The 25,064-nt window shown below is 32.2% G+C and overlaps 1 pseudogene; it reads right to left on the reverse strand.

Moving 5' to 3' along the window:
* Positions 1–7,730: 7,730 nt before the first annotated feature.
* LOC145255968 (U2 spliceosomal RNA) lies at positions 7,731–7,855 on the reverse strand (annotated as a pseudogene).
* Positions 7,856–25,064: the final 17,209 nt, after the last annotated feature.

Genomic DNA, 25,064 nt, shown 5'->3' on the forward strand with positions numbered 1-25,064 from the left:
CCAGTTTGCCATTTTTCCTATGGTTTTCTTTGGGGTTTCCTTGCTGATTTCATTCACTGTTCCTTCTTCTATTTGTTGTAACTCTTATTTCATGTCTTTCGGCCACTCGGCATTTCTATTGTGGTCTCGCCGCTCTTCCCATATTTTACTCCAGTAGAGTTTTTTTTTCTGTCGGATTTGGTTGTTCTGTTTTTGTTTTTCCTCCATTCACATTTTGGTAGAATTGGCTTTCATTAGTTTCAAATGTTCTGTTTAGTTTGCATTGTTCAGATTTATATCTATATCGTCTCAATCTCGCTTCTTTTGCTTTTATTTTTTGGTCCAGTTCTTCATGTTTCTTGTTTAGCCTCTCCCTGTCAGTTATATTTCCAATATTCCGTTTTCTCCACATTGCTTTTTTCCTGTTGATCACTTTGGCTTCTTTTTTATGTTTGTGTATTTGGGTTTCTAGTCTTATTACCCATCCAGGTTTTGTTGGTCCGCTTGTCCCCGGTTGTTTTTCTGATTTAAGTTTCATACTTACCATTTCGGCGCCTGCGTAAATCAGGTTGCTTAATCTGTGATTGTGTTTGTTGGGATATGTGGGAGGAGTTTGTTAACATTCTCTGTTTCAGTTTTTAATTTCTTCTGCTCTTGGTTCCTTAACGATGGGAGCTTTGTTTTTTCTTCGTTCATCAGCTGTATTATTATTATCCATGTCATTTGAGTTTCTGAAACTAGAAAGTTGGCTAATATTCGCAGGATGACGACCGGGTCCCCCATGCTGGCCACCGAAGGAGCACCTGCCGATCATGACACCCAGATCTTTCTTCTGGCTCCCAAGGTTTGGATTATTTGTAATTGACATTTTTCATGATTTGGTGTTTGTGGCAACACTGAGCCCATAATTGTTTTACCTGTGGTTCTGATGCAGGGATAGTGTAAAGCTCCTGTGTATCCAAGAGATATCGTGCACTATCACACATACATATGGGAAAAAGAAAAGTAAATAAATAAGAAAATAAAAAAATAAAAGAAATAAATAGAAATTTAAAAAATAGATAGATAAAATAAATAAACAACTAAGTATTCTACTTACTTAAAGTCGAAAGTAATGCTCTGAAAGAGGGCGTTTGAAGATAGGTCTACCTAACACCATACGGTATAGGCGCTGGAAATATATGGAAAAAAGATGAGGAGGGCAATTTTCTCCACCGCTGTGGTAGTATTTAATTCAATCATTCAAAGGCGGGGCAGATTTCTACGTCAATATCGGAAGACGTCTGGTTTCTGTTATAAATTCGGACAAGCATTTAACTAGATAGTTCGCCTGTCGCCCGTTTGGGTATTTTTAGATCAATTTTTAGAGGATTTGCATTATGTTGGAATTGAAAAACAGAATTATACGTTTATATCGAAACAAGGACTGTTTTCTGAAATGAATTCGAAGTAACATTTAACTTTTTTTTTGTTTTTTTTAAACAAAAAAGGACATAACTCATATTTCTTTGGGTTCTTTAGAGTAGTTTTCTGTCACGAATGTATTAATACCTATCCTCTCTGGGCTCCAGTCTGGAGTTAAATGCCAGGTCGTTAGGTATTATTATTATTATTATTTTTTTTTTAATGTAATAAAATAATAAAATCAAATAATATATATATATATATATATATATATATATATATATATATATATATATATATACAGCTCCCCATGTGTGGGTACCAAATTGGTAAAAAAGGGAAAATTATTCCCAACTCGCATTTAGGTAAAAATGCACTTTCGTAAATAATTGAATTCATCGCTAAAACCAAAACAAAACAACATATATATATATATGTATATATATATATATATATATATATATATATATATATATATATATATATATATATAAATGTTTGACTCATGTCTAGGTAACCTACATGTTCAATTTCAAGTGTGTAGATCAAAAATTGGCAGAGGAATTTGGTAGAGTCTGCAAAGGAGCAATTCCTTCAACGTTAATCACTTGGCAGCACAATTTTCGCTCGAAAACTTATTAAAAAGCTTGCTGAATGTCTGACTACCCTTTATATAATATTTCACATGTTTAGACCCAAAAGATGCCGAATAGTTTAATAGAGACCGCAAACGTCAACTCGTTCGGAATTTGAATTCTTGGCAGCATAAATTGCGGTTAAAACCTGATTTAAAAGCCTGCCCTTTGTCTGAATACCCTTTATGTAAAATTTCAAATGTGTAGACCATTCAAATGTATGTTTAGACCATTCTGACCGCTTAACAATTATTGTTTGGGGCTAAACTCATGTTAAAATGTTTGATCCCTATGAAATGAACATGCATCTAAAATTTCAAGTGTTGGACCCAATATTGGCGGAGGAGTTTGGTAGAGTTCTCAAAGGTCAAATTTGTTGAACCTAGACCACTCGACAGCCAAATTTCTCGCATAAAACCGATTAAATATATTTTCCCAAATCTCAATACCCCTTATGTTAAAGCTCGAGTCTATAGACTGAAAATTAACAGAGTAATTTGATAGGGGAATGTACACACACATATACACACAGACACACACAGACAATTTCATTTTTATAGACATATAGATTATTATAGGTTTAATGTTGTAACGATTTTTATCTATATATATAAAAGGCAAAATGTGTGTGACCATTTCGTGTATGTCTTCAAAAGGCTTTTCTCGCACACGGTTCCGATGTCGTTACGATAACTTACAACTGTTTATATGGGTTCTAAATAATAATATTTACAATTTGAGAAAGTGCGTCGCATCTAGATTTATTTACGTCAACTTTTACAAAATTATTTCTATTTTGGCTTCTTGCATGTTGATGAGGCTTTTTCGTATAAAATGCGAAACTAATTCAAAGTTAACAACGAACAACGTTCTCGGCATTGCGCCGGGAAATGTCCAGAAGCAATCAGCTTTGATCAATGTTGTACATCAGACAATTGTTATTCAATCTGGACAATTGGGAGCTGGTTCCCCTCCCCCCAACATCTGTTGGGGAAAAAAAAAAAACAGTCAAACTTGGGTAAACAACTGCGTGACTTCTATTTGACTTTCTTAATTAGGTCAAATGAAAGCAGCAGAGTTAACTTTTATTGCGCACGCCTGTTTTTATAGTTTAATAAATAAATTCAAACCTGAGTATATTGTATGTATGTCGCGGTGGCCCAATGGGTAATGTCGCCCGGTTTGTTTGTTTTTTTTTTTCACACATTAATTTCCAACTCAAGGGTACGGGTTCGATTCTCATACTTACCTACCAAAACATTTTTATTCCCCCCCCCCGGAGTTTTGATTTACCTCAAGACACCCGGGCATCGCCGGGTACCCCTCGCTAGTATATAATAAAGTGTAGATTACAAAAATAAAATAAATATATCCATAACACTTGTGTGCATCAGCTTGAATCGAAACATAAACTAAAACTTAAGAAGAATTCTCGATAAAAGAATTTATAAAATAAAATGGATGACTTAAGTGCCATCAGCATATATCGAAACCGAAACCAACACTTATGGAGAATTCTTGGTCAAATTATCCATAAAAGATAAATGTTTTGGGTGGCATCAGCTACAATCGAAACAAAAGCATATGATGCATTATTGGTAAGATTATTTATTTCTAGAAATAGAAGTCCATAACAATTAAACGACAGTCACTCGGATGTAAACGTGACACACAGAATAAATAGCACACACGCTATCCTATTAATATATAGATAATAAAATTATTTAATCAACATCTAAAATAATTATAATAATATGGATTTACTTTTCTGAAAATAATTCTCAGTGGGTACTTCAGCTAGTTGTCATATAAGAAAAGACGAGTCTAATGTGATGTTTTGTAGATATTTGTCATTGGGAAATTTCGATTTAATGCTGAAACAAGTAAATGTCCGTTGCAGGTGCTCTTGATACTTTGCTTGCGCGTTGTTTTGTTATACTTGATTAAGACTGACAATTGCACGAATGAAATACTGCGGTAAAATATCCATGCGGCACGTGCGGGCTCGGTACATTAGGTTTGGTATCAATCTACATGGAAAACTATACACACGCGCGCGAATCAACTTTCTCGTTGCGTGATTCTATAGATGCATCCATGGAGAAAGGAAGATGTACGGACATTTAACTTGAAACGAAGGCATTACATTATTCTGCAACGAAAATGGCGAGGTTTTCTCCATAATTTTAGATTAATGCTACATAAATCGATCATATGAAATAGTTTATGTGAAGCATTCTTGTAAAATATTTCTGGACTCCAATTTACAGTCCCATCGATATGTTGGTTGGTGTTCCAAACTTTTCGCGGTGACATTACTTTGCACCACAAAATATACTCAATTGATCCGAGTGAGTGCATAACCTCATAATCGATACCTATATATGTGACGGCACAAACGATTTGTGCAAATGCATATAATAGAACAGACATCAAACATTGATAACAATCCGATTGAAACGACTTATCGCATTTGGCTCTTCCTCGTTTTTCCCGTACACTAATAATATCAACCCCTATATATATATATATATATATATATATGTGTGTGTGTGTGTGTGTGTGTGTGTGTGTGTGTGTGTGTGTGTATAACTACTTAATTTACTAACATAAAATTTATATACGAAAGCAAAAATGTATGCGTAAACTTTAACTATTTACTTCAAAACTGCTCAATACGTAGGTAGAGCTAGTTAGTAAGTTATAAAATATATATGGCGATTAAACAACACTGAATATTCCGCGTTTCATCCACTCTAGGACTCTTCAGGCTTATGCTCGAATTTTGTGGTTGTTTGTCGTTTTTATATACGCATCTTCTATTGAGATTTTAGTTAGCCAATCAGCTTTCTAGTATCCACCGCGCCCTTCCTGTCAGTCAATGAGCATGCACTTATTGGACAAAGGCTTATTTGACCTCTGGTTGACCTGTTCATTTGTGTGTGCTCTATTTAGCCTGGATATCTAGTTTCTTGATCTGTTTTAAATCTAGGTTAGTGTTTATGTTAGTTTTTTATATATATATATATATATATATATATATGCATACATATATTATGCACACATATATGTATATATATACATATACATATTTTTATGTTAGTTTATATATATATATATATATATATATATATATATATATATATATATATATGTACATACATCTGCCTCTTATATAGGTAGAGAATAGCATCCACAGTGAGATATCTAATAGATCGATAGAAAGATCCCATGATTTCCCCAGCATCCTTGGCAACAGATTTTATGTACGTGCCTCGTTTCAGATCAAGAGTGGCAGTCAAGCCCAGGAGCTTGTCAAAACATGGGGCCCTCTCAAGAGCAGAGCCATTCATTCAATTGATGCCAGATGAGCATCAGAACGTTGATGATGTAAAGACAGAAGTTTGGTTTTAGAGGTATTAAAAGGAACCACTTCATTCTCAATTGTACCACATACTCAAGATCAGAGGAGAGAGAATTTAAGAGAACTTGGTCGGTTACATTCTTGGATGTACTGCCATTGATGGTAGTGTCATCAGTATAAATGTCTATGAATAAATCTAAGATCTAAGGATGTAATTTGGAAGATAATAACTGTAAAAAGCCGAAATTTTGACAACATATAGTCGTTATCATCCATAATAACATACTAAAATTTGAATCATTTGCAAAGGATAAAAAAAGAAAAAAAAACAATTATATATATATTTTCAAAATTGGAACGTTCAAAAGTATTGGGCAGAATTGAGAAAAAAATTGTAAACAACCAAAAACAAAACAATAAAAATACAATCAATATTTTCTAAATGAGCCCTTGCTCTCAATGACAGCTGCACATCTTCGACTACAAGAACGAATCAGTTCTTGGCAATCCTCGATACTAAATTTAGACAATATTTCTTGAAACTTCACCTACAAATCTTCCGTGTTAGTGGGTTTTCCTTCCATAATTTTTACTCCTAAGACCTTGCAAAGATTTTCTATTGGATTTACGTCAGGAACTTGCGGTGGGCAATCCATAATTTCGAAATCTTGCTCGCTAAAGTAACTCATTACCACCTACCTTGTGACATGGAGCATTATATTGCACGGATGTAGCCCTATAGAAACCCGAATTCTGCATGATTGGCACCACATGATCTTGAACAAAGTTTTGATAGATCTGCGCGTTTACATTAGTTAAGAGATAAGAGGCGTTGTACCTTGGCTAGAAAACATTCCAAATACCATGACGCTTCCGCCTCCAAATTTGACAGATTTCTTAGTATATTTTGCACTTAATCTTTCACCGATACGCCTCTTTACATTGCTTTTTCGGCATTTCCAAATAAATTAAACTTGCTTTCATCACTGAAAATACATTTGCCCAATTTTCATATGTCCAAATTACATACCTGTTTGCAAACTATTATCTCTTTTTATTCTTCGACATAACAAGTTATTTCTTCCCTGGGTTTCGATTAAACATCCATATTTCTTGCAGTCATCTAGAAACAGTCTGTCTTGACACGAGGTACTGTTCATAACCCTTTTAATTTCTTGCAAGACTTAAAACGGCCCTTTAATGATATATGCTGCATTATTCGATCGTCTCTTGGCGAAGTTGTGCAGGGTCTGCGGTTTTAAAAAGCCCTATTTTGACAGTATCATTGAAGGCTTTAAGTTTTTGGTGCTTCGACATGGTGCCGGCTGATGCTACGTGTACAAATGCCTTAGTAAAACGTATTCTTTAGAGGCAATCAAAATATTTGAATATAGCATAATGTTTACATTGTTTTTTCTGAATTTTGTACCTTATTTTTGGAAATTCCTATTTTGAAAATAAATAAATAATTGCTATAGTTCTTTTTCTATCCTTGATTCAAATTTTAGCATGTTATTATGGATGAAAACGACTATAAGTCGTCAAAATTTCAGCTTTTCACACTTGTTATTTCTAACAAATATTAGGTTTTAAAATTGTGTCCATTTGTTTTGTACGCTAGTGTAGATATGTGTACTTATATCTAGATATATGTGTATTTATATATATTTATTATTTTATATACAGATATATGTGTGTATATCTATTTATATATCAATAAAAGTGAAAATGTCCGTCTGTCTCTGAGTGTCACATATCCTTACCAAATTAGTCGGTCAATTTTAAGTCTACAGACTCGAGTTTTGACACAAAGGGTATTGAGATTGAAAAAATCTTTTTTAAGCAATTTTCGGCCAGAAATTAAGCTGTCAAGGGGCCAAAGTTCAACAATTTGTCCTTTGAAAACTCTACCAAACTCCTCCGCCAATTTTGGGTCTAAACACTTGACATTTTAGATGTGGATTATCTGGACTCGAGTTAAAATGTTTAATATATATATATATATATATATATATATATATATATATATATATGCACATAAGGTTATGAACAGTACATGGGACCCGAGTAAAAGTGACCTGAACTGCTAGTATATATATATATATACATGTGTGTATGAGTATCATCCACATCAAATTGTGCCGCTGTATTAAAGCTCATCAGACAGCTAGCCAAAAAGCTATCTCAAACCAGGTTTGGAACTCGCGGACCTGGACGACAGTCGCCGTTTCTAACTGTTACACAGTCAGTGCCAGTGTTGCACAAAGCCGATTTTTAATGTGAGGAGTGAAGGGGAAATGGGGCCAACTCCCCGGGGCGTAGGGGAGCTGGATAGTGACAATTGGTATGAAGGGTTTCCCCTACATTGACCAAGGTCTTATATATGGGGTTTCACACACATATGGTGTTAGCGTGCAGTATCTGCCGGAACAGATACTACACTTTATCTTGGCCAAAAGGCCAAGAAAGGGGTATTTATTTGCTCCCCCGCCGAACAAATTATGCACAAGGCCGATTTTTAATGTGAGGAGTGAAGGGGAATGGGAACCAGCTCCCCGAGGAGTAGAGGAGCTGGATAGTGACAATTGGTATGAATGATTGCCCTGACATTGACCAAGGTCTTATATGTGGGGCTGCCCCCGCATATGGTCTTTGCTTGCAGTATCTGCCGGAACAGATACTACATTTAAATCCTGGCCAAAAGGCCAAGAAAAGCTTAAAAAAGCTAAGAACAACATCTATTAACAACAGACCTTTGATCTTAACCAAAAAGGCCAAGCACAAAAGTGTTACGGGCAGACCGACCGACCGACCGACCGACTAACGGAGTGACTTATAGAGTCGCTTGCACGCGACTAAAAACAGAATACTTTGAATTCATTCTGCTGATCTTCTATTAAAAGAATGTTCATTATATTCAAATAAACAATCGGTGTTTTTATACTCTAATTTACACTAACTCCAGTCAATCCAGTCAATTAGTAAGACAAACATTTACGATTTGACTATGGAATAATAAGTTTCAAGAAGTTTTAAACTTTCATTTACGTTTTTCATTTTGGTTTTATTTCTATAGTTGATAGTGGAGTTAAGAAATAAAAACTCAGAATAAAAAAAAGGCAATACTTAAGTCGTATGTTTTGATTTCAACTGGCTTCGATTGAATTTGAGGAAAATGATCAGGTGGCTCGGTCGGTAGGCACTCTGGCTTTAAGGGCAGAGGTTATATGTTCGAACCTCATCAAGGAATAAATAGTTTTTTTTTATCCGATTGTGTCTCAAAATAAACGCAAACATTTTGAAATATATATTGGGATTCTCTTTTACTGTTACCATACCTGTACATTGTTTAGATGAAATGCTCGTCAATGGATCATGATCTCATACTATGAGATAATTATATATATATATATATATATATATATATATATATAACAGACTAAGCATTTGTATAAGTAACATTGACTCAAGAGGTCCCAAGTTACTAGTAACTGACTTACCTAAAGATGCTCATAAATCTTTAGCAACATATATGTATGAAAATAAAGAAAACAATATCTTGTCATACTTTAGATTTGAGCACGATTGTATTAACTTCGATAAGACTTCATTATTGTTTTTACATCTAGACTATATTAAACTGACATTATATATATATATATATATATATATATATATATATATATATATATATAAAGCGTGTCAGGAGGCGAAGAAAACATAATAAAGTGCTTGATCGTAAATTTGGGTTGATTCCATTCAGCCTTATATGGTTGATTCAATGCAATGAAACCACTGGTACGACTCTGGAATATGTATACATAGGTTTGAAATAAATATTTGTATATATATATATATATATATATATATATATATATATATATATATATGTATATATATATGTATATATATATAATGTCTGTGTTTGTGCGTGCGTGTGCGTGTATGAAGAGAGAGCTAGAAAGAGAGTATCAATAAAATGAGAAAATGGCAATATAAAAATATACATAAATGCATACAGATTTATTCATTTATTCGATAAGGATGATACATGAGTTAGGGGTGTAGAATAAATGAATAAACTGTATGCATCAGTATATATTTTTATATTGACATTTTCTTATTTTATTCATACTCTATATAAGCTCTAAAACAAAGGGGTGAGCTTTTCCTTATTTTAATAAGCCTCATCTTAAAGAATCGATCTTATTCGTATTCTTTTAAACCCCTCATATACATATATCATACACATATATACATATATATACACACATACATAAATATATATACACACATGCATACATATATATTCACATATATACCTGCATATGTATACACACACGCACACACACACACATATATATATATATATATATATATATATATATATATATATACAGAGGTCCCTGAGTTTTTGACAGACTATGGTTTCCCACGAAAGGATGCATGCGCGTGAAAGTCTTATTGGCAGGAGGTGCGCAATCCCCGACCACACCACACGGCATTGTTAAATACCAGTGGCAAGTGAATTGTATGTACAAGACGATTAGAAACAAATGCCGAGATAAGCGGCGAGCAAATACAGCGCCTAGAATTCGCAAATGCTCACCCATCTCGTACTAAGCAGACTCGCCGTGGCTTAACTCCGGTGATCTGACGAGAACCGGTGTGTCAACGCGATTATGCCGATACACACACACGCACGCGCACGAAAACACACACACACACACACACACATATATATATGTGTGTGTGTGTGCGTGTGTGTTTGTTTGTGATGTGTGTCTGTATTATATGAATGTGTTCTTAAGAATCTTCATTGAATGTAGCTAGGAACCGAAGTCAATTCAATGCTTACAATATGTAAATACACATGACAGATTAAATTTAAAATTTAATCGGATAAAATGGTGTTATTAAATTAAAGATAATTAAATATTCTGTTTGGTTGAATGATTAATCCGCATAATCAGTGTATGTTTATTAAGGGTAATTAAATCAAAAACGCCAGAGGTAGAAATTCGTGCATTTCTGTAGTCACGGGAATGGCTGTTCAAGAAACAGAATTTGGAGCGCGTTTAATATAAATTCAGAACAGTAGATTTACTGATTTAACATTGCTTTTAGAAACAAAATATAAAAACGTTTCTTAAATAAATAAATTTCATTAGAAACATCAGTTTGGGCAATTTTGTCAAAATATTTCTTTTCTTTTTCGAATTAATAAATTGCTTTAAACTTAAACATTCGGAACGAAACGAATTATATTACTCTTTCCTAGATTTCCAGTAGGTTTGTTTATCTATGAATTGTTATATTACTAAAGATTATTATTCTGTGTTTAGGTTACGTCAGTAGATACATTTATCCGTGTATACGGCAGGTGGCATTAGAGGGCGTTTTCTGTTGTCTGAAATTGATCATTGTTTTCTTATTCACATGACGAATATAAACGAGATTAACTGTATTGGGTACACTCAGTTCTTTATGTAACCGATATCTCATGAACGTTCTTAAATATTAAATCTGCAATTAAAAAAGTAAATTTTAATCTTACAAACTGAATATTGCGATTGTTAGATTTTTTTTTTTATAATACTATGAGAAAAGAAAATAGACAGAAAAACACGTGCATACGTGTTTTAAAAAATTGACTAAAGAAGACAAAGACAATTACACATGAAACTGACTGCGAAAATGACAGTAATATAGAAATAAGATCCACACTGACAATCGCACAGAACAATGCGTTCAGAATGAATTATATCAAAGGCAATGTCGAAAACAAAAAAAAACAAACATCTATCCATTCATAACTTTCCCTTTTGCTCCCTCTTTCACATATATTTTACATAATTGTAAATATTTTATTTTACTCGTATTCCCACCCGTCTTGTTTTTCTTCCTCGATAAAATTTACACGACTACCCCAATTATGGCTTTTCTCTTAAGTAATATTTTTATTTATTTTTTGCATAATTTTACTGTTAACTCTTGATGAGTTTGTTGGTTAAATAGGCCCCTGGGGTTCTGTCGGTTATTTTCTTTAAAACAATTTACAAAATATGTGCCGTGAAAAAGCAATATACATATATATATATATATACATTTTGTTAATGCTGCAAATGTCCAAGCCCAATGTATGTATGTATGTATGTATGTATGTATGTATGTATGGATGGATGGATGGATGGATGGATGGATGGTATAACCATAATATTCGGAACGAGAATAATATATGCAAGTTTTCCGAAATTTTTTAATAAGATTTTAAGGTAAACGTCTGAGGAGTTCGTTACTAAATACATCAATAACAGTGTACAGTAATCAATGGGACAATATAGTAATCGTTAAAGTGTAAATTTCTTAAATTGGATTACTTAAGGGGAACGGTTCATCACAAACTTGTTTACGTTGGACTTAAAGACAACCATATTGTAGTCAGCTGGAAAGCAAGCAAAGGAAAGACAGTTCGACAGGCGTGCGGTTCTAAGAAAGAAACTTTGTTTATGGAATCTACGTATAGATTAAGGCACATATAAATAGTGGGGGAACTATTGATAGCGTTTTCAGCTAGACGAATGTTTCTCCTGAACGTTTGGCAAGGGGGGACCATAGATTGGAGTCCAGACAAGCACTTTCCATGAAAATAACGATAAAGCAGAGACAAACTCACAATGTCTCTTCTTTGAGAAATAGGTTGCAGGGAAGAGAAATATATCTCCTACTAGGCTACGAAGTCTATTTTTAACTCTATCAAGGTAGGATAAGTCCTTTCTAGCAGGTGCTGCCCAGATGTGGCAACTGTACTTCATCCTCGGACGTATTTGGCTCTTATATAGGTATAGAATTGCATCTGCAGTAAGATATCTACTGGATAGATAGAATGATCCCACCATGTTTCCAGCGACGTTGGCAACGGATTTGATGCATATGTTTTATTTCAGATCAGCAGTAAATGTCAAACACAGAAGCTTTTTAACACAGATTCCAGCAACTTACTCATGGCACACATGGGACTTATTGGCCTGTACTGAGAGGGAGATGAGCGATCACCTGAATTCTTAAATACTGGGCGTACTGATGAGATTTTTCAGGGTGATGGGAAGCAAATTTCCTTAAGACAATGCTTAAACGGCTTTGTAAGTATAGGCGCTAGTTCTGGTTGAGGTTTTTGAGCACTAATTGGAATGTCATCAGGGGCAGTTGCTTTACCGGTTCAAGGTTTTTGATTAGCTTGGTAATATCATATTTTTTATTTTATTTTATTACATTTTCACCCCAAACAAGGCACATTGCCACTTTGGTGTAGGGGGCTACTATCAGGGGAAACATCTACTGGGATACTATGTAGGGATTAGGGCAGCGAGATGTTGGTTCACGTTGCACTTGAACTTATGCATGTCAGTACAGTTGGGGAAGCAGTGACCTGGAATGGAATTCCAAAGTCTAGCAGTTCTGGGGAAGAAACTACTGGAGTAGAAAGATCTTTTACATCTAGGGATCTCTACAGTGTGGGGGTGGGATTTTGCAGCTTGTCGGGTCTGTCGAGGGTGTTCACGTCGTGGGGGCAGAAGTGCTTGCAGTTCTTCAGAGCATATACAGATATTTGTATGTAACATAGCGTATTTTTTGATACAGGAGACTGCCTTGGTCACAAAGGGTAGACTTAGCTGCAAAGTTATTGGCAAAGGGTTTGGCTTTGTCTTATCCTGACGAGATTACCTCAGGTCCATTGATAGTAATTGGGATAGAGCAGGCGCTTCTGTTCAGGATTCTGTTTGCTATTTGCCAAAACCGATGAGAACCAAGCCGCTGCTCAGCTACGTTGAACTTGACGAACTGAGCATACAACTCTCTCGCGTTCTTTATTACTTATTACAGGAAGAAAATTAATAGTTGAAGTAAACATTTAAAAAAAAATTATTATAAAAAACAGAAACTAAAATAAAAAAATAAAATAGTATGTGATCTAATTGCAATATATTAAGATACACTACACAAATAAAAAAATGAATATATTCGAATTCACATAAAGGGGAGTAGATGGATTATTATTATGGAATGAAAACTAATAGTAATACCGGCTATTCGTTCATTTGAATAGAAAAACGCACAAATACTAAAATAATTTAAATGTTCATATTTATTTGAATCAATAATATAATTTACTTTATAGTACAAAATTGGTTAAATGCAAAAATATGTAATTAAATAATAAAAGTAGTTATATATTTATTTATCAATATAATAAAAATCGTTTAATATAGCTAGGTTTTGATAACGGAAACTCATTAAAATTTAAAGGCAGATTATCGATTTATTTACCATATAACAAATTATGATAAAATATTACAAAGAGAAATTTTATAGTAAAATTATTAAATTGATGAAAAATTATTAAATTATAATAATGCTAAAAATTGATGAAATAAAAAATCTAATTAAAATAGGAATTAAACTGAAATGCATATGAATATCAAATTCAGATTAAATTAACAATTTATATAACCCGAAACGAGAATCTATATGTTCTAGGATTAGTGTTGTATATAATTAAATAAATATATAGGCATATTTTATATAGGTTACAATTAATAATATTATCTTAATAAATATATATATAGAATTATTATAAATAATGAATTAATAAAATACTAAATAGAATAAATTTTAATGTATATCAAAACTGATATTATATATTAATATGAATATTATTTTATTTCACTTCACCTGTAAATTCGAAATAGCGTAAAAAACATAAAATGTAATTGCAACGTCTCTTCCAATTGTGTAATCATGCCCAAATGCATTTTACTTCCTTTTGGTGGATGTACAGTTGATATTTTTCTGATGAGTTAAAGGCAATATAGAGTCATTGATGGATGTAATAATTTAATGAATAATTTTGAGCTACGAAATGGTCACTGCAAAGAATTCTAAATGTCAACGTAATTAAATAAATACATTATAAGATGACAACATAATCAAAGTAGAAATATAGAATTTTGTCATTTGTTTGTTATATGTCCCATAATTACATTAAGCTCCATAAATTAAGGATTATTATGAAAAGTAAAGGGGAATATAATTGAAATAAATCATATTTCCACGAATATATATATACATATATATATACATATATATATATATATATATATATATATATACATATATATATACTAGCAGGCCGCCGGCATTGCCCGGTCGGAAAATACCCTTAAATATGACATTTTAATTAATACAGATTTCGTATTTATTATTATATTATATTGGGCACTATATATGGAAACGCTTTAAAAAGTTGTTGTTCTTTTTTAAATGACTTGTTCATTACCACCGAGAATCGAAACCAAAACGTTTAGCTTACGAATTACTGTTTAGTCTAGCGTTAATGACTGTAATATAAAGACTTGTTTACTTCTATGCTAAGAATTAAAACATGAACCAATAGCTATTACGCATGCATATTAATAATGTCGTCGTTCGACATTTACTGGAAAATAACGTATTTTAATTTTTACACCTTTAGAATATAAAACCTAATATAAAGTTTCGCATGTGTTTGAATACCCTATATATTAAGTTTAATGTTTGTAAACCAAAAACTGATAGGGAAGCTTGGTAGGCAAAGTTCTTTAAATAAATGTATACACGCATACATAAATATGCATAGAAAGGTCTGTGTTTCTTATAACGTTTTTACGCAAATAGTCAGCAAGTATAAATCATGTAGAATATATGCATGAATATAATTACACTTAATAGCTAACTAAAATTGATCATCCTATATGAAATAAAAAAAAATAATAGGGGATTAACTAAAATAAATGTCTAAATGAATATGCAAATTAGCTAGATCTTTTGCAGATAAATGCAATTCAACGAACCATATATAACAAAGTCGTATTTGTAAAAATAAATGTTTAATATGAATATTAATGACCAAATAACAGAAATTCATAGGAATATATATATATATATTATTCCTATAATTATCTATTGTATAAGCAAACTGTTTATAAACAAGCGGTTAGAGCACTGTAAGAGTAATGGAAAAATGTTTGTTTAAATAGACATTTGGGGAGATAATTTATATGATTGAAATGCCATCAGGGGCAGTTGCTTTACCGGATTCAAGGTTTTTGATTAGCTTGGCCACATCATGTACAGATATTTGTATGTAACATAGCGTATTTTCTGATACAGGAGACTGCCTTGGCCACAAAGGGTAGACTTAGCTGCAAAGTTCTAGGCAAAGAGTTTGGCTTTGATAATAATTGGGATAGGTCCATTGATGATCCATTGATGATAATTGGAATAGGGCGCGCTTCCCGTGGGTCGATCGGTAGAACTGCTGACTGTCAACGCGAGGATTCTAGCTTCAATCCTCAGCTTGAGAGAGGAGCTAATCTAGCGGCACTGATGAGTTGTGATACAACGAAACAGGACTGTATGTCGATGACTATATATATATATATATATATATATAGTGAGAGAGAAGTTGGTTTGTATCTGCCTTTCTAATACAGCAGCGTGTGTTGTTTAACTTAAGCTTTTTGTACTCTTTCTCATATATCTTTCTTATATGTCTGTCTTACATATCAGCATATCAGGTAAAACGGTGTTGACGTCAAAAAGCGAGTGGCCAAGTGCAAAGTCGAGACTTTCAAATTAGGAATTTTTGCGTTAAGAAATATTGGCGAACGTATACTGAGTGCTTTCATGTCAAAAACTCCGTTTCAATTTAGAAATATGTCAGTTTAGATGATTGGACACCGGCTTGTCCGATAAGTGAAATACAACTCATACACAAAACGTAACATAAGTCCAACTTCGAAGGAGCGAAAAACAAGGAAGAGAAAGGGGAGGAGTTGGTATAGCTAGTAGGTTAGAGAGAGAGAGAGAGAGAGAGAGAGACATACAATGTTCAATTTGCAAACGAATGAATAATAGCAGTAAGTCAAAGAATTAATTTCGTATAAAGTTCTACAGTTTAAAGCATCCGATACAAACGGATATTTTATATGTTCTCCAATATCATCGACATGACAATCAGTAAGTGATGCAGTGCTCATAAAAGGGAGGGTTAGTATGATTTGCTTGTATTCTCTCGCACAGAACTTATACTTCATTACAGCAGTATTAAATTAGCATTATTTACAAATATAATATGGGCACCAATATGTAGTAATGATTTTAAAAGTTAAAAAAAATGACACGTGCGCGACCACCGAGCATCGAAACAAAAACGTTTAGCTCGCGATTTACTTTTTCCTTCGACTTTAATGACTGCACTATGTATACAGGCTTGCTGCAAGACTAAATATGAAAACATAAATCAATAGCTATTACGTTCTGCATGCATATTCGTAATGTCGTCGTTCGATCTCCACCTGGCAAATTCAATTTTTTGAATGTTCACACTTTTGCACTGATTTAACCCGCATGGGTTCGAATACCTTATATATTAAGGATCATGGTTGTAGACGAAAATCTGGGAGGAGTTTGATAGGAAAATTTTCAACTAACAATATATACGCATACATAAATATATAGAGAAAGAGGTTCGAGTTTACTATAAAATGTTTACGCAAATATTACACAAGTATAGGTAATGTAAGATATTTGCATGAATATGGTTACAAGTAGTAGTTAACTAAAGATGATGATGATTCAATAATAAAACTGAAAACTAATAGGATATTAATTAAAATGACTGTTTCAAATAATATGCAAATTAGCTAGATATTTTGAAGTTAAATTCAATTCAACGGACCGTATATAACAAAGTTGTTTTCTTTAAACAAATAGAAAAAGTGTTTTAATATAATAATCAAACCAAAAAAAATCAAATTTATCGGAGTACATATATATATATATGTATATATACATACATATATATATATGTATATATATAAATAATCTTTATGCGTACAGACACGAGTATTGCCTGCGTTCGCAATAATCAATATCGGCCGTATAGTTTATTCCCGTATATATATACACTTAATATGCCAATCACTTTAAATACAAAGATAAAAACTCACTATTAGTTTATTGAAGATTACATTTTATTATTCATAATTACTGATAATAAATTATTTTAGATGGATCTGCAACGAGTTTTGTTCCTGTTTTATACGTCGTAAACATAATAAAGTGTTTATAGCTCAAGCCCTGCATTATTGCGCCACTAAAACAACCTTGTGTTTTACTAAATTATATTCGAAATAAATGAATATAATACATGTGTGTGTGATAAATCGTTCTTCATTTTTGTGGTAAGTTGGATCTCAGACGCAAAAAACATACGATTTCTATTCTATATGGTGCACTACTGGAATAACCGATAATTAATCGTGTAATTGGTCTATTGTATTATCAAGTAGAAAATCGGTAAACAAATTGATGAAGTTAAAATTTGATAGTCAATTGGGTTTGATAGTCTGGAGTTTGGCGTCGATTTTGTTGTGTTTAATATAAAAAAAATCTCAGTGATTGATCTTGAAAAAACGTTTTGTTTTTTTTGTTTTTTTTTGCTAGTGGGTGTTAATTAATAAGTACAGATTACATTATAAAATGATTACATTACAACAAAACTCGAAATAAAAATCGCACACTTTATGTTGTAGAATGTTCTTAGGTTGAAATATTGGTGCCTTCATTTGCCACCAGCTATTCTACTATCATTGAAACCGCATCAAATGATTTAAAACATAGATTACTTTACTGATTTTTCAACCCTAATTAAATATAAGCTAATACTTACTTAGATAAAGAAACATTGTTGAATGATGATCAATAATATCGGAGGATTCGATATATCCATATACTACCAGTTGACACGACAAGCTGACTCAGAAATCAGCAACAGTGTAGGAACAGGCAAGATAAGAAAACAGCTTCGTTATTCTTACTTTTCTTCTTCGTGTTTATATGTCGTCACATTCCATTAGCAATGTTTCTGTTCTATTTTGAATCTCTTTTTTTAAACTCTGATCTTTGAATAGTTTTCCTTGATAAATCTTAATTAAGTATGACAAATCTTAATTAAGTATGACAAATCTTAATTAAGTATAACAAATCTTAATTAAGTATAACAAAGAAAAAATAGTTCCTTGCAAAATCACTTGATGCTGTTCCCAATCAACTTGAAAAGAAGCTAGCGAATTCTTCTGTTGGCATCAAACCGTATAATAAATATAGTATATTATTGACTGACAGAGCGAAGTGATCTCATGTAGAAATTACGTTTAAGTAATTCATTAAGAACTGTTATTTTTTTATTATTAGAAGACTTTTGAGATAAGCAATTTATGCATTTAATTATTTAATTGATTTGCAGATTATTATTCTAATCTTCTAGTTGTTGTTTCAGAACATTTCAGTCAAATATTGCTCTAGTCTTTGTCAGGTGGTAAACCGCAACAAGATAGAAATGTTGAGTATTTTACCTGTATCATTAGTAATTACTGCTTTCTATAGTTCTTGTCATTTCACCACTTTTGGGGCAAATTGAGCCTCTGGACGGCTTTGAGTTGGACTGAAACGCTATCTTAAGAATATGCTTACCTGGAACTCCGATCAGACAAGGCTCACCTGGAAAGCCAATCTGATGCTTAGTTAGTCAATAATAGTCAGCAAAATAAATAAATGTATAACATGCTTATTTGAAAAGGTTTCCAATAATAAAAATAATATAATATTCGGTACGGATCCGATGACGGAAGACCAAACAAGATCGAAAAATTGTGATATATATATATATATATATATATATATATATATATATATATATATACGACTAAAAAAATCCTACTTCGATCTCCATACAGAAGCCATGGCGCAGGGGATAGAAACTTTGAATCTCTATAATTCTAGGTTAGTATTGTCGGAATATGGCGGTTACAACCCTACCCATAGCAGAAGATCAGAGGAATAGTTGGTCGAAAGACGGTCAAACAACTAGAAGATAATGGTAATAGTCCGCAAAATAAATAACTAAAAAAATAAGTAAATGTTATTAGAAACGGTTTTGTATTGATAGATTGAGTTGTTTTGTATGTATATATATATATATATATATATATATATATATTGTGTGTGTGCGTGTGTGCAGATATGTCGCTATATATATATATATATATATATATATATATATATATATATATATATATATATATATATATGTATATATGTAAATATATATGTATGTATATTTATAGGATTACATGTATATATATACGTATGAATGCATATGTATATATATATGTATGTATATATATGTGTATGCATATATATATATATATATATATATATATATATATATATATATATATATATATATATATATAAACTCTGTATATCGCTTTCTTGCGGGTCGGATTTTTCTTTTTCAATTTTGAAATAGCTATAAAACGCAAAAAAAAGAAATTTTGTACACCTGAAGAACATAACAAGGTGTGTTATTTCCCTTATTTCTGATTAATTTGAACAAATATTTAGATAGTTATGTTAATTTTTCGTCTATTTCCTGGTAATTGTAAGTGTGTATTACTTTACTCTAATTGTCTAAATTAGTTGATTAACTCTCTCCGACCGACTGACTAGCTAACCTATATTCGAATATGGAGAAATGTCCTTTGTCTATGATGTCAGAAGTGTGCTTTTAAAAAATGAATAATTTCACCTGGCTATGCATAAGTTTGTCCAAAATAAACTTTTTACACAAAAGAATCCTCAAATCGAAACTAACCTTTTTTTAAACAATATATTTAATTATCATTGTTCATTCTTTTACTGACATATTTAATATTCAGATTTCTAAACGAATGAATAATCAACTCTATTTCCTTATATAAACAATATGATACTATTCTAATAGAATTGAACAATAGAGTAATTTTTCACATTCCATTTCTTAACTTTGCCTACAGGGTTCGATTCTAGGCTTATCCATATCTCATTTAAACGTATCTCATATTCTTCTTATTTACATGGAAAAGGGACAGCCTTTCCATGTAACAGTATTCCAGCCTTGTCAAATCTAGCAGCACCGTTGCTGCCCGGTTGCGTGATAAGTTGACGGCGAATTTTTCCAACATCACGAGCAGAAACTGACTTTCTTTAGTATTTTCCTTCCTTTCAACCTGCTCTGCTAGATCTACGAGATAAACTTTCTGCAAAGCCTGCAACAGTCTGTTCTTTTTAACTAGCTGTCAATCGATCCTTTCCCGGCATTTTGGAGATCTGCAATAAAGAGATACATACGCAAAATTACAAGAAAATAGAATAATTAGCATAGTTTTCAAAATATTTGTTCAAATACCACAACAATCTGAAACGTAAGTGGCCTTCGCGTGCTCTTCCAGTGTACCAAATTTCACTTCTCTGCGTTTTATAGCAATTTTAAAATAAAATACTGATCTGCGATATATATATATATATATATATATATATATATATATATATATATATATTAAACAGTAATCCACGAGCTAACATGGTTCAGGACTCTACCCCTCTTCAGCGTAGCGTGACTGTACATCTAGAATCGAACCACGGATATTACAGCTCGGTCTCCAATCCCTTATGTTATGAAGCTATAACCAATTGTGCTGTAAAATTCTATTGTTAATATATTTACGAAGATTTGTGATTGATGATTTTAGACGGCAATATGATTACCTTAACGTTTCAACTTTAAAAACAAATATTTTTACATCCAAATAAATATATCGGCAATTTCCTAAGAATAAAAAATGAGCTTCAGGGTAAAGGTGCTAAGTTGATTATATTGTCATTTAAAAAAATCAATAAAAAATCTTCGTAAATATATAGATGGCATAATTAAACAGTAAAATTGTCCATAGCTTCATAGCGTCAGAGATTAGATACCGGGCTGTAATATCCGTAGTTAAGTTCCTACATACAATTAGTTTACGCTGAAGAAAGGGTGGAGCGCCGAAACATGCATGTCCGTATATTACTCTTTTGTTTTGTTATTTTTTAAATATTATTTGTTTATGTCCAAATAAAAATATCGGCTTCAACATGAATACGCTTGGTTAATCATATATATATATATATATATATATATATATATATATATATATATATATATATATATATATTTGTTTACTGTATACATATATATACTCATATATATACACATATATATACACGCATATATATACACACATATATATACATATATATACACATATATACATATATATAGACACATATATATAAATATATATATACATATACATAAATAAATATATATACATATATATATAAATATATATACACATATATAAAAATATATATGCATGTATAAATATATATATACACATATATATATACATATATATACATATACATATATGTGTATATAAAAACATATATATGTGTATATATATATATATATATATATATATATATATATACATGTATATATATTTTGTGATCATGCGAGGTTTTTAATTAATTCTATCTATGTATTAGGAGTCACGTTGGATATTTAATGTAAATGGTGATAGACAGCTTTATTTTTTGTTCTGTTTTTACCCACACAGGCAGCCAAATTTAATAGCAAAGCTGAGAAATTCTGAGAATTTTTTTATTATTGCCGATTCATTAAGATATATAAAAAGCTATGTTTACTAGTCATTTAATAATATTAGAATACATTTACGACTACTCCAAAGAAGGATATGCAATTCGTTTAGTAAATTACGACTAATTATAATGAATGAAATAACATGTAGAAATATAAATGAAGCACATAACTAAGTAATATATTCAAGTGTGGGTGTGGTTTTGTTTTAAACTATGAATATATAGGAAAATAAACAACAATTAACTATCATGTAGTTTATTAAGGAAGCTTATATGTTTGTTCATAGCTTATGAAGAGGGTCGGGATCATTTAGGAGTTATGTGGGTTCGAAGATAACTCGTCAGTTTGTTCCGAGCTCTAAAGTGTCTCACGTATATTGGCCACCAGTGGATGATTCTATTGCAGACGTGCTGATTGCTCTATCATTTTGAGTATTTGATCTCGCGTTTCTCAATGCGTGCAGAGGTAATAATATTGCCTTGCAACGCGCGAAGAACATATAATTCAAACAAGATATGTACATTATTCGGAATATAAACCGAACTCTTTGAGGAATGATTTCAAGCTGTCTTTGATCTTTTTCTGCTGTTGTCCTAAAATTCGTTTGCTTTTGGCGAGCAAGCGTAAAGGTGTTGTTTTGAGAAAATTGGTCATAAGATAGGACATGACTCACCTCACGAACGGGGCACTATAGCAGCATGGTGTATGCTGACAAGATGGTTTAACCGGATTAAAACCGCCATGTATGGTATATTGTTTTGCACTTTCTTTTCAACACACTTTGAAGGAAGGTATAATGTGGAAATGATTCAGTTTCTTGGCATGTCTATCAAGTCTCGCAGGCGTACGTGACCGATGGTAAGAATCATAACTTAGTACCTCTGAAGCCTGGCATGCATCCAAGTTAGTCTATGATCATATATGTTGGATCGGGTTAATCTATAATATAAATCTATCCTGTCTGTTTAAATGTATGTATGCATGTATGTATGTATGTATACCTGCGTACAACTTTCGAAAGAGGCGACGGATTTTCACGAAATTGGTACCATATTTAAGTGCGACCCTTCGCATGACAAATATCGAAAAATTGGCTAAAAATATAAATTCATTCATGCTCAACTGGGCTCTTTTCTACAAAAAAGGTCCGATTTTTGTAAACCATTTTTGCAAGTCATCGTATCGGTTGGATTGACTCTACCTAATTTTACCGTTTTGAAATTCCGGTCGCGTCATGGAGTAGCGGTATGACGTCAGATTTTAATTTCAAATTTTTTTCTGCCCTTGCGTCACGGGTTCGAGTCTTTTTGCCTACTACCACATTTTTTTTGCTCAACGCACACTTCCAAACACCCGGGCAACGGCGGGCACCGTGGTTTGTCTAGAATATATGTTAGCACACATTGTGTGAGTTCGAAATTGTTAATATGTTTATGTATATGAGTGTGTATATTTGTATATAAATATGAAGGCTCAGATTAATTAGTTTATAATACATTGTAGTCTACATTTCACTGGAAAGCACTTATTGTTGATTTTTCTGTAAATAATGACTTCAGTTAACTTTTAAAATGCAGAAGTCAAATACCATGGTTCAATTGAAAATAACAGGTCCATATCTTATCAAAAAATATCTGTTGTTTTTATTAGATTAATTCTAATTAATCACTTTAATTAAAGTTAAACGTACAAAGTCAATTATAATAGTTCAATAGTACTCTAAAAAACTACATTTCGAACACGTCTCTGTCTTACAAAAGAATCTACATTTCATACTTTATCTTTGTGCCGTTATAATACGTCGTAATGTTTAAAATGTGATGTTAGTTTGTATTAATGTATTATATTTGATACAAATCAGAAACGCGTATTTAATCGGATTTTGTTGATTATTGATTTTCGAAACGTATGAGACGCATTCCTTTACAAAACCTATGTAAGAACACTCAAAGACACATGAGGGCCTTGGTGTGAAATTTAGAAAACAATGAGTCCAGTTGGTACTGAGCCCATATTGAACAGCCTCACATGCAGAGATACGCAGACGAAGTTCCTTTCATGTAAAAGTATATATATATATATATATATATATATATATATATATATATATATATATATATGGGTAGGAAAGGTGCTGATGTGATACAGCGAAACATTACTGTATGTGAATGACTATATATATATATATACTAGCTGTACCCTGCCACGCGTTGCTCTGGCTCAAATTGGCGCAATGGAAAAAGTTCCAAAATGAGAAAAAGCATGTTTCTTATAGGTTTAATTTTCCATTTTGCATGGGTACACAGTTCTTGTTGTTCCATTTTCTTAGCTGATATAGAGATTTTCCGGTTTGGTGACTCTTGAATACGTAATATAAATTGTCCATGTAATAAAACAGTCAGTGTGCAACTCTAAGGCCCACAATTGTAAAGATTGTTCCCTGTGCTTTGTTGATGGTTATTGCAAATGACAATAAAATTGGCAAGTGCAATTTCCTAAAGTGTAATGATGTATCCGGTGGAATCATAGGAATGCATGGAATTAAGATATATTCATCTACGAAAGGTCCTGTTAAGATTGTTGTTTCTATGATATTGTTTGTTATTTTTTTTTACTGCAAGCTATGTGCCATTGCAAAGCTTGGATTGGTTTATATTTCACAACATGATAATTAGTACACCAAATTTCAGTTGCAATACATGTGGTGGCATCCCTGTCAAATATAGCTGTTGGATAATTAACCACTTTATCTGCTTTCACAACAGTGTCGATGGATTTGTATTTGACTTCCTCACTTGGAATTTTACATTGAATAATAACGTTAAGTTCATGGGAATCTGTGTATTGACCTGCAAGAATAGCTCATTCACTCAGTCAAATGGAATTCTTATAATTTGAATATCTGCAAAAACCTTTTAAACTAACTATTCTTTTGATGAAATAAAATTACAGAAATTACAGAAATTACAGAAGTTAAAAGTCAAAGAATTTTGCCCTTAACTCTGATCAGCTGGCGCTTTTTCGTAACCAATTTCCCACAAGTGATGCAAAAGTT

The sequence above is a fragment of the Euprymna scolopes genome, chromosome 31, assembly GCF_053919585.1.
Source record: "Euprymna scolopes isolate OS-2025 chromosome 31, ASM5391958v1, whole genome shotgun sequence".
Taxonomy (NCBI): Eukaryota; Metazoa; Mollusca; class Cephalopoda; order Sepiida; family Sepiolidae; genus Euprymna; species Euprymna scolopes.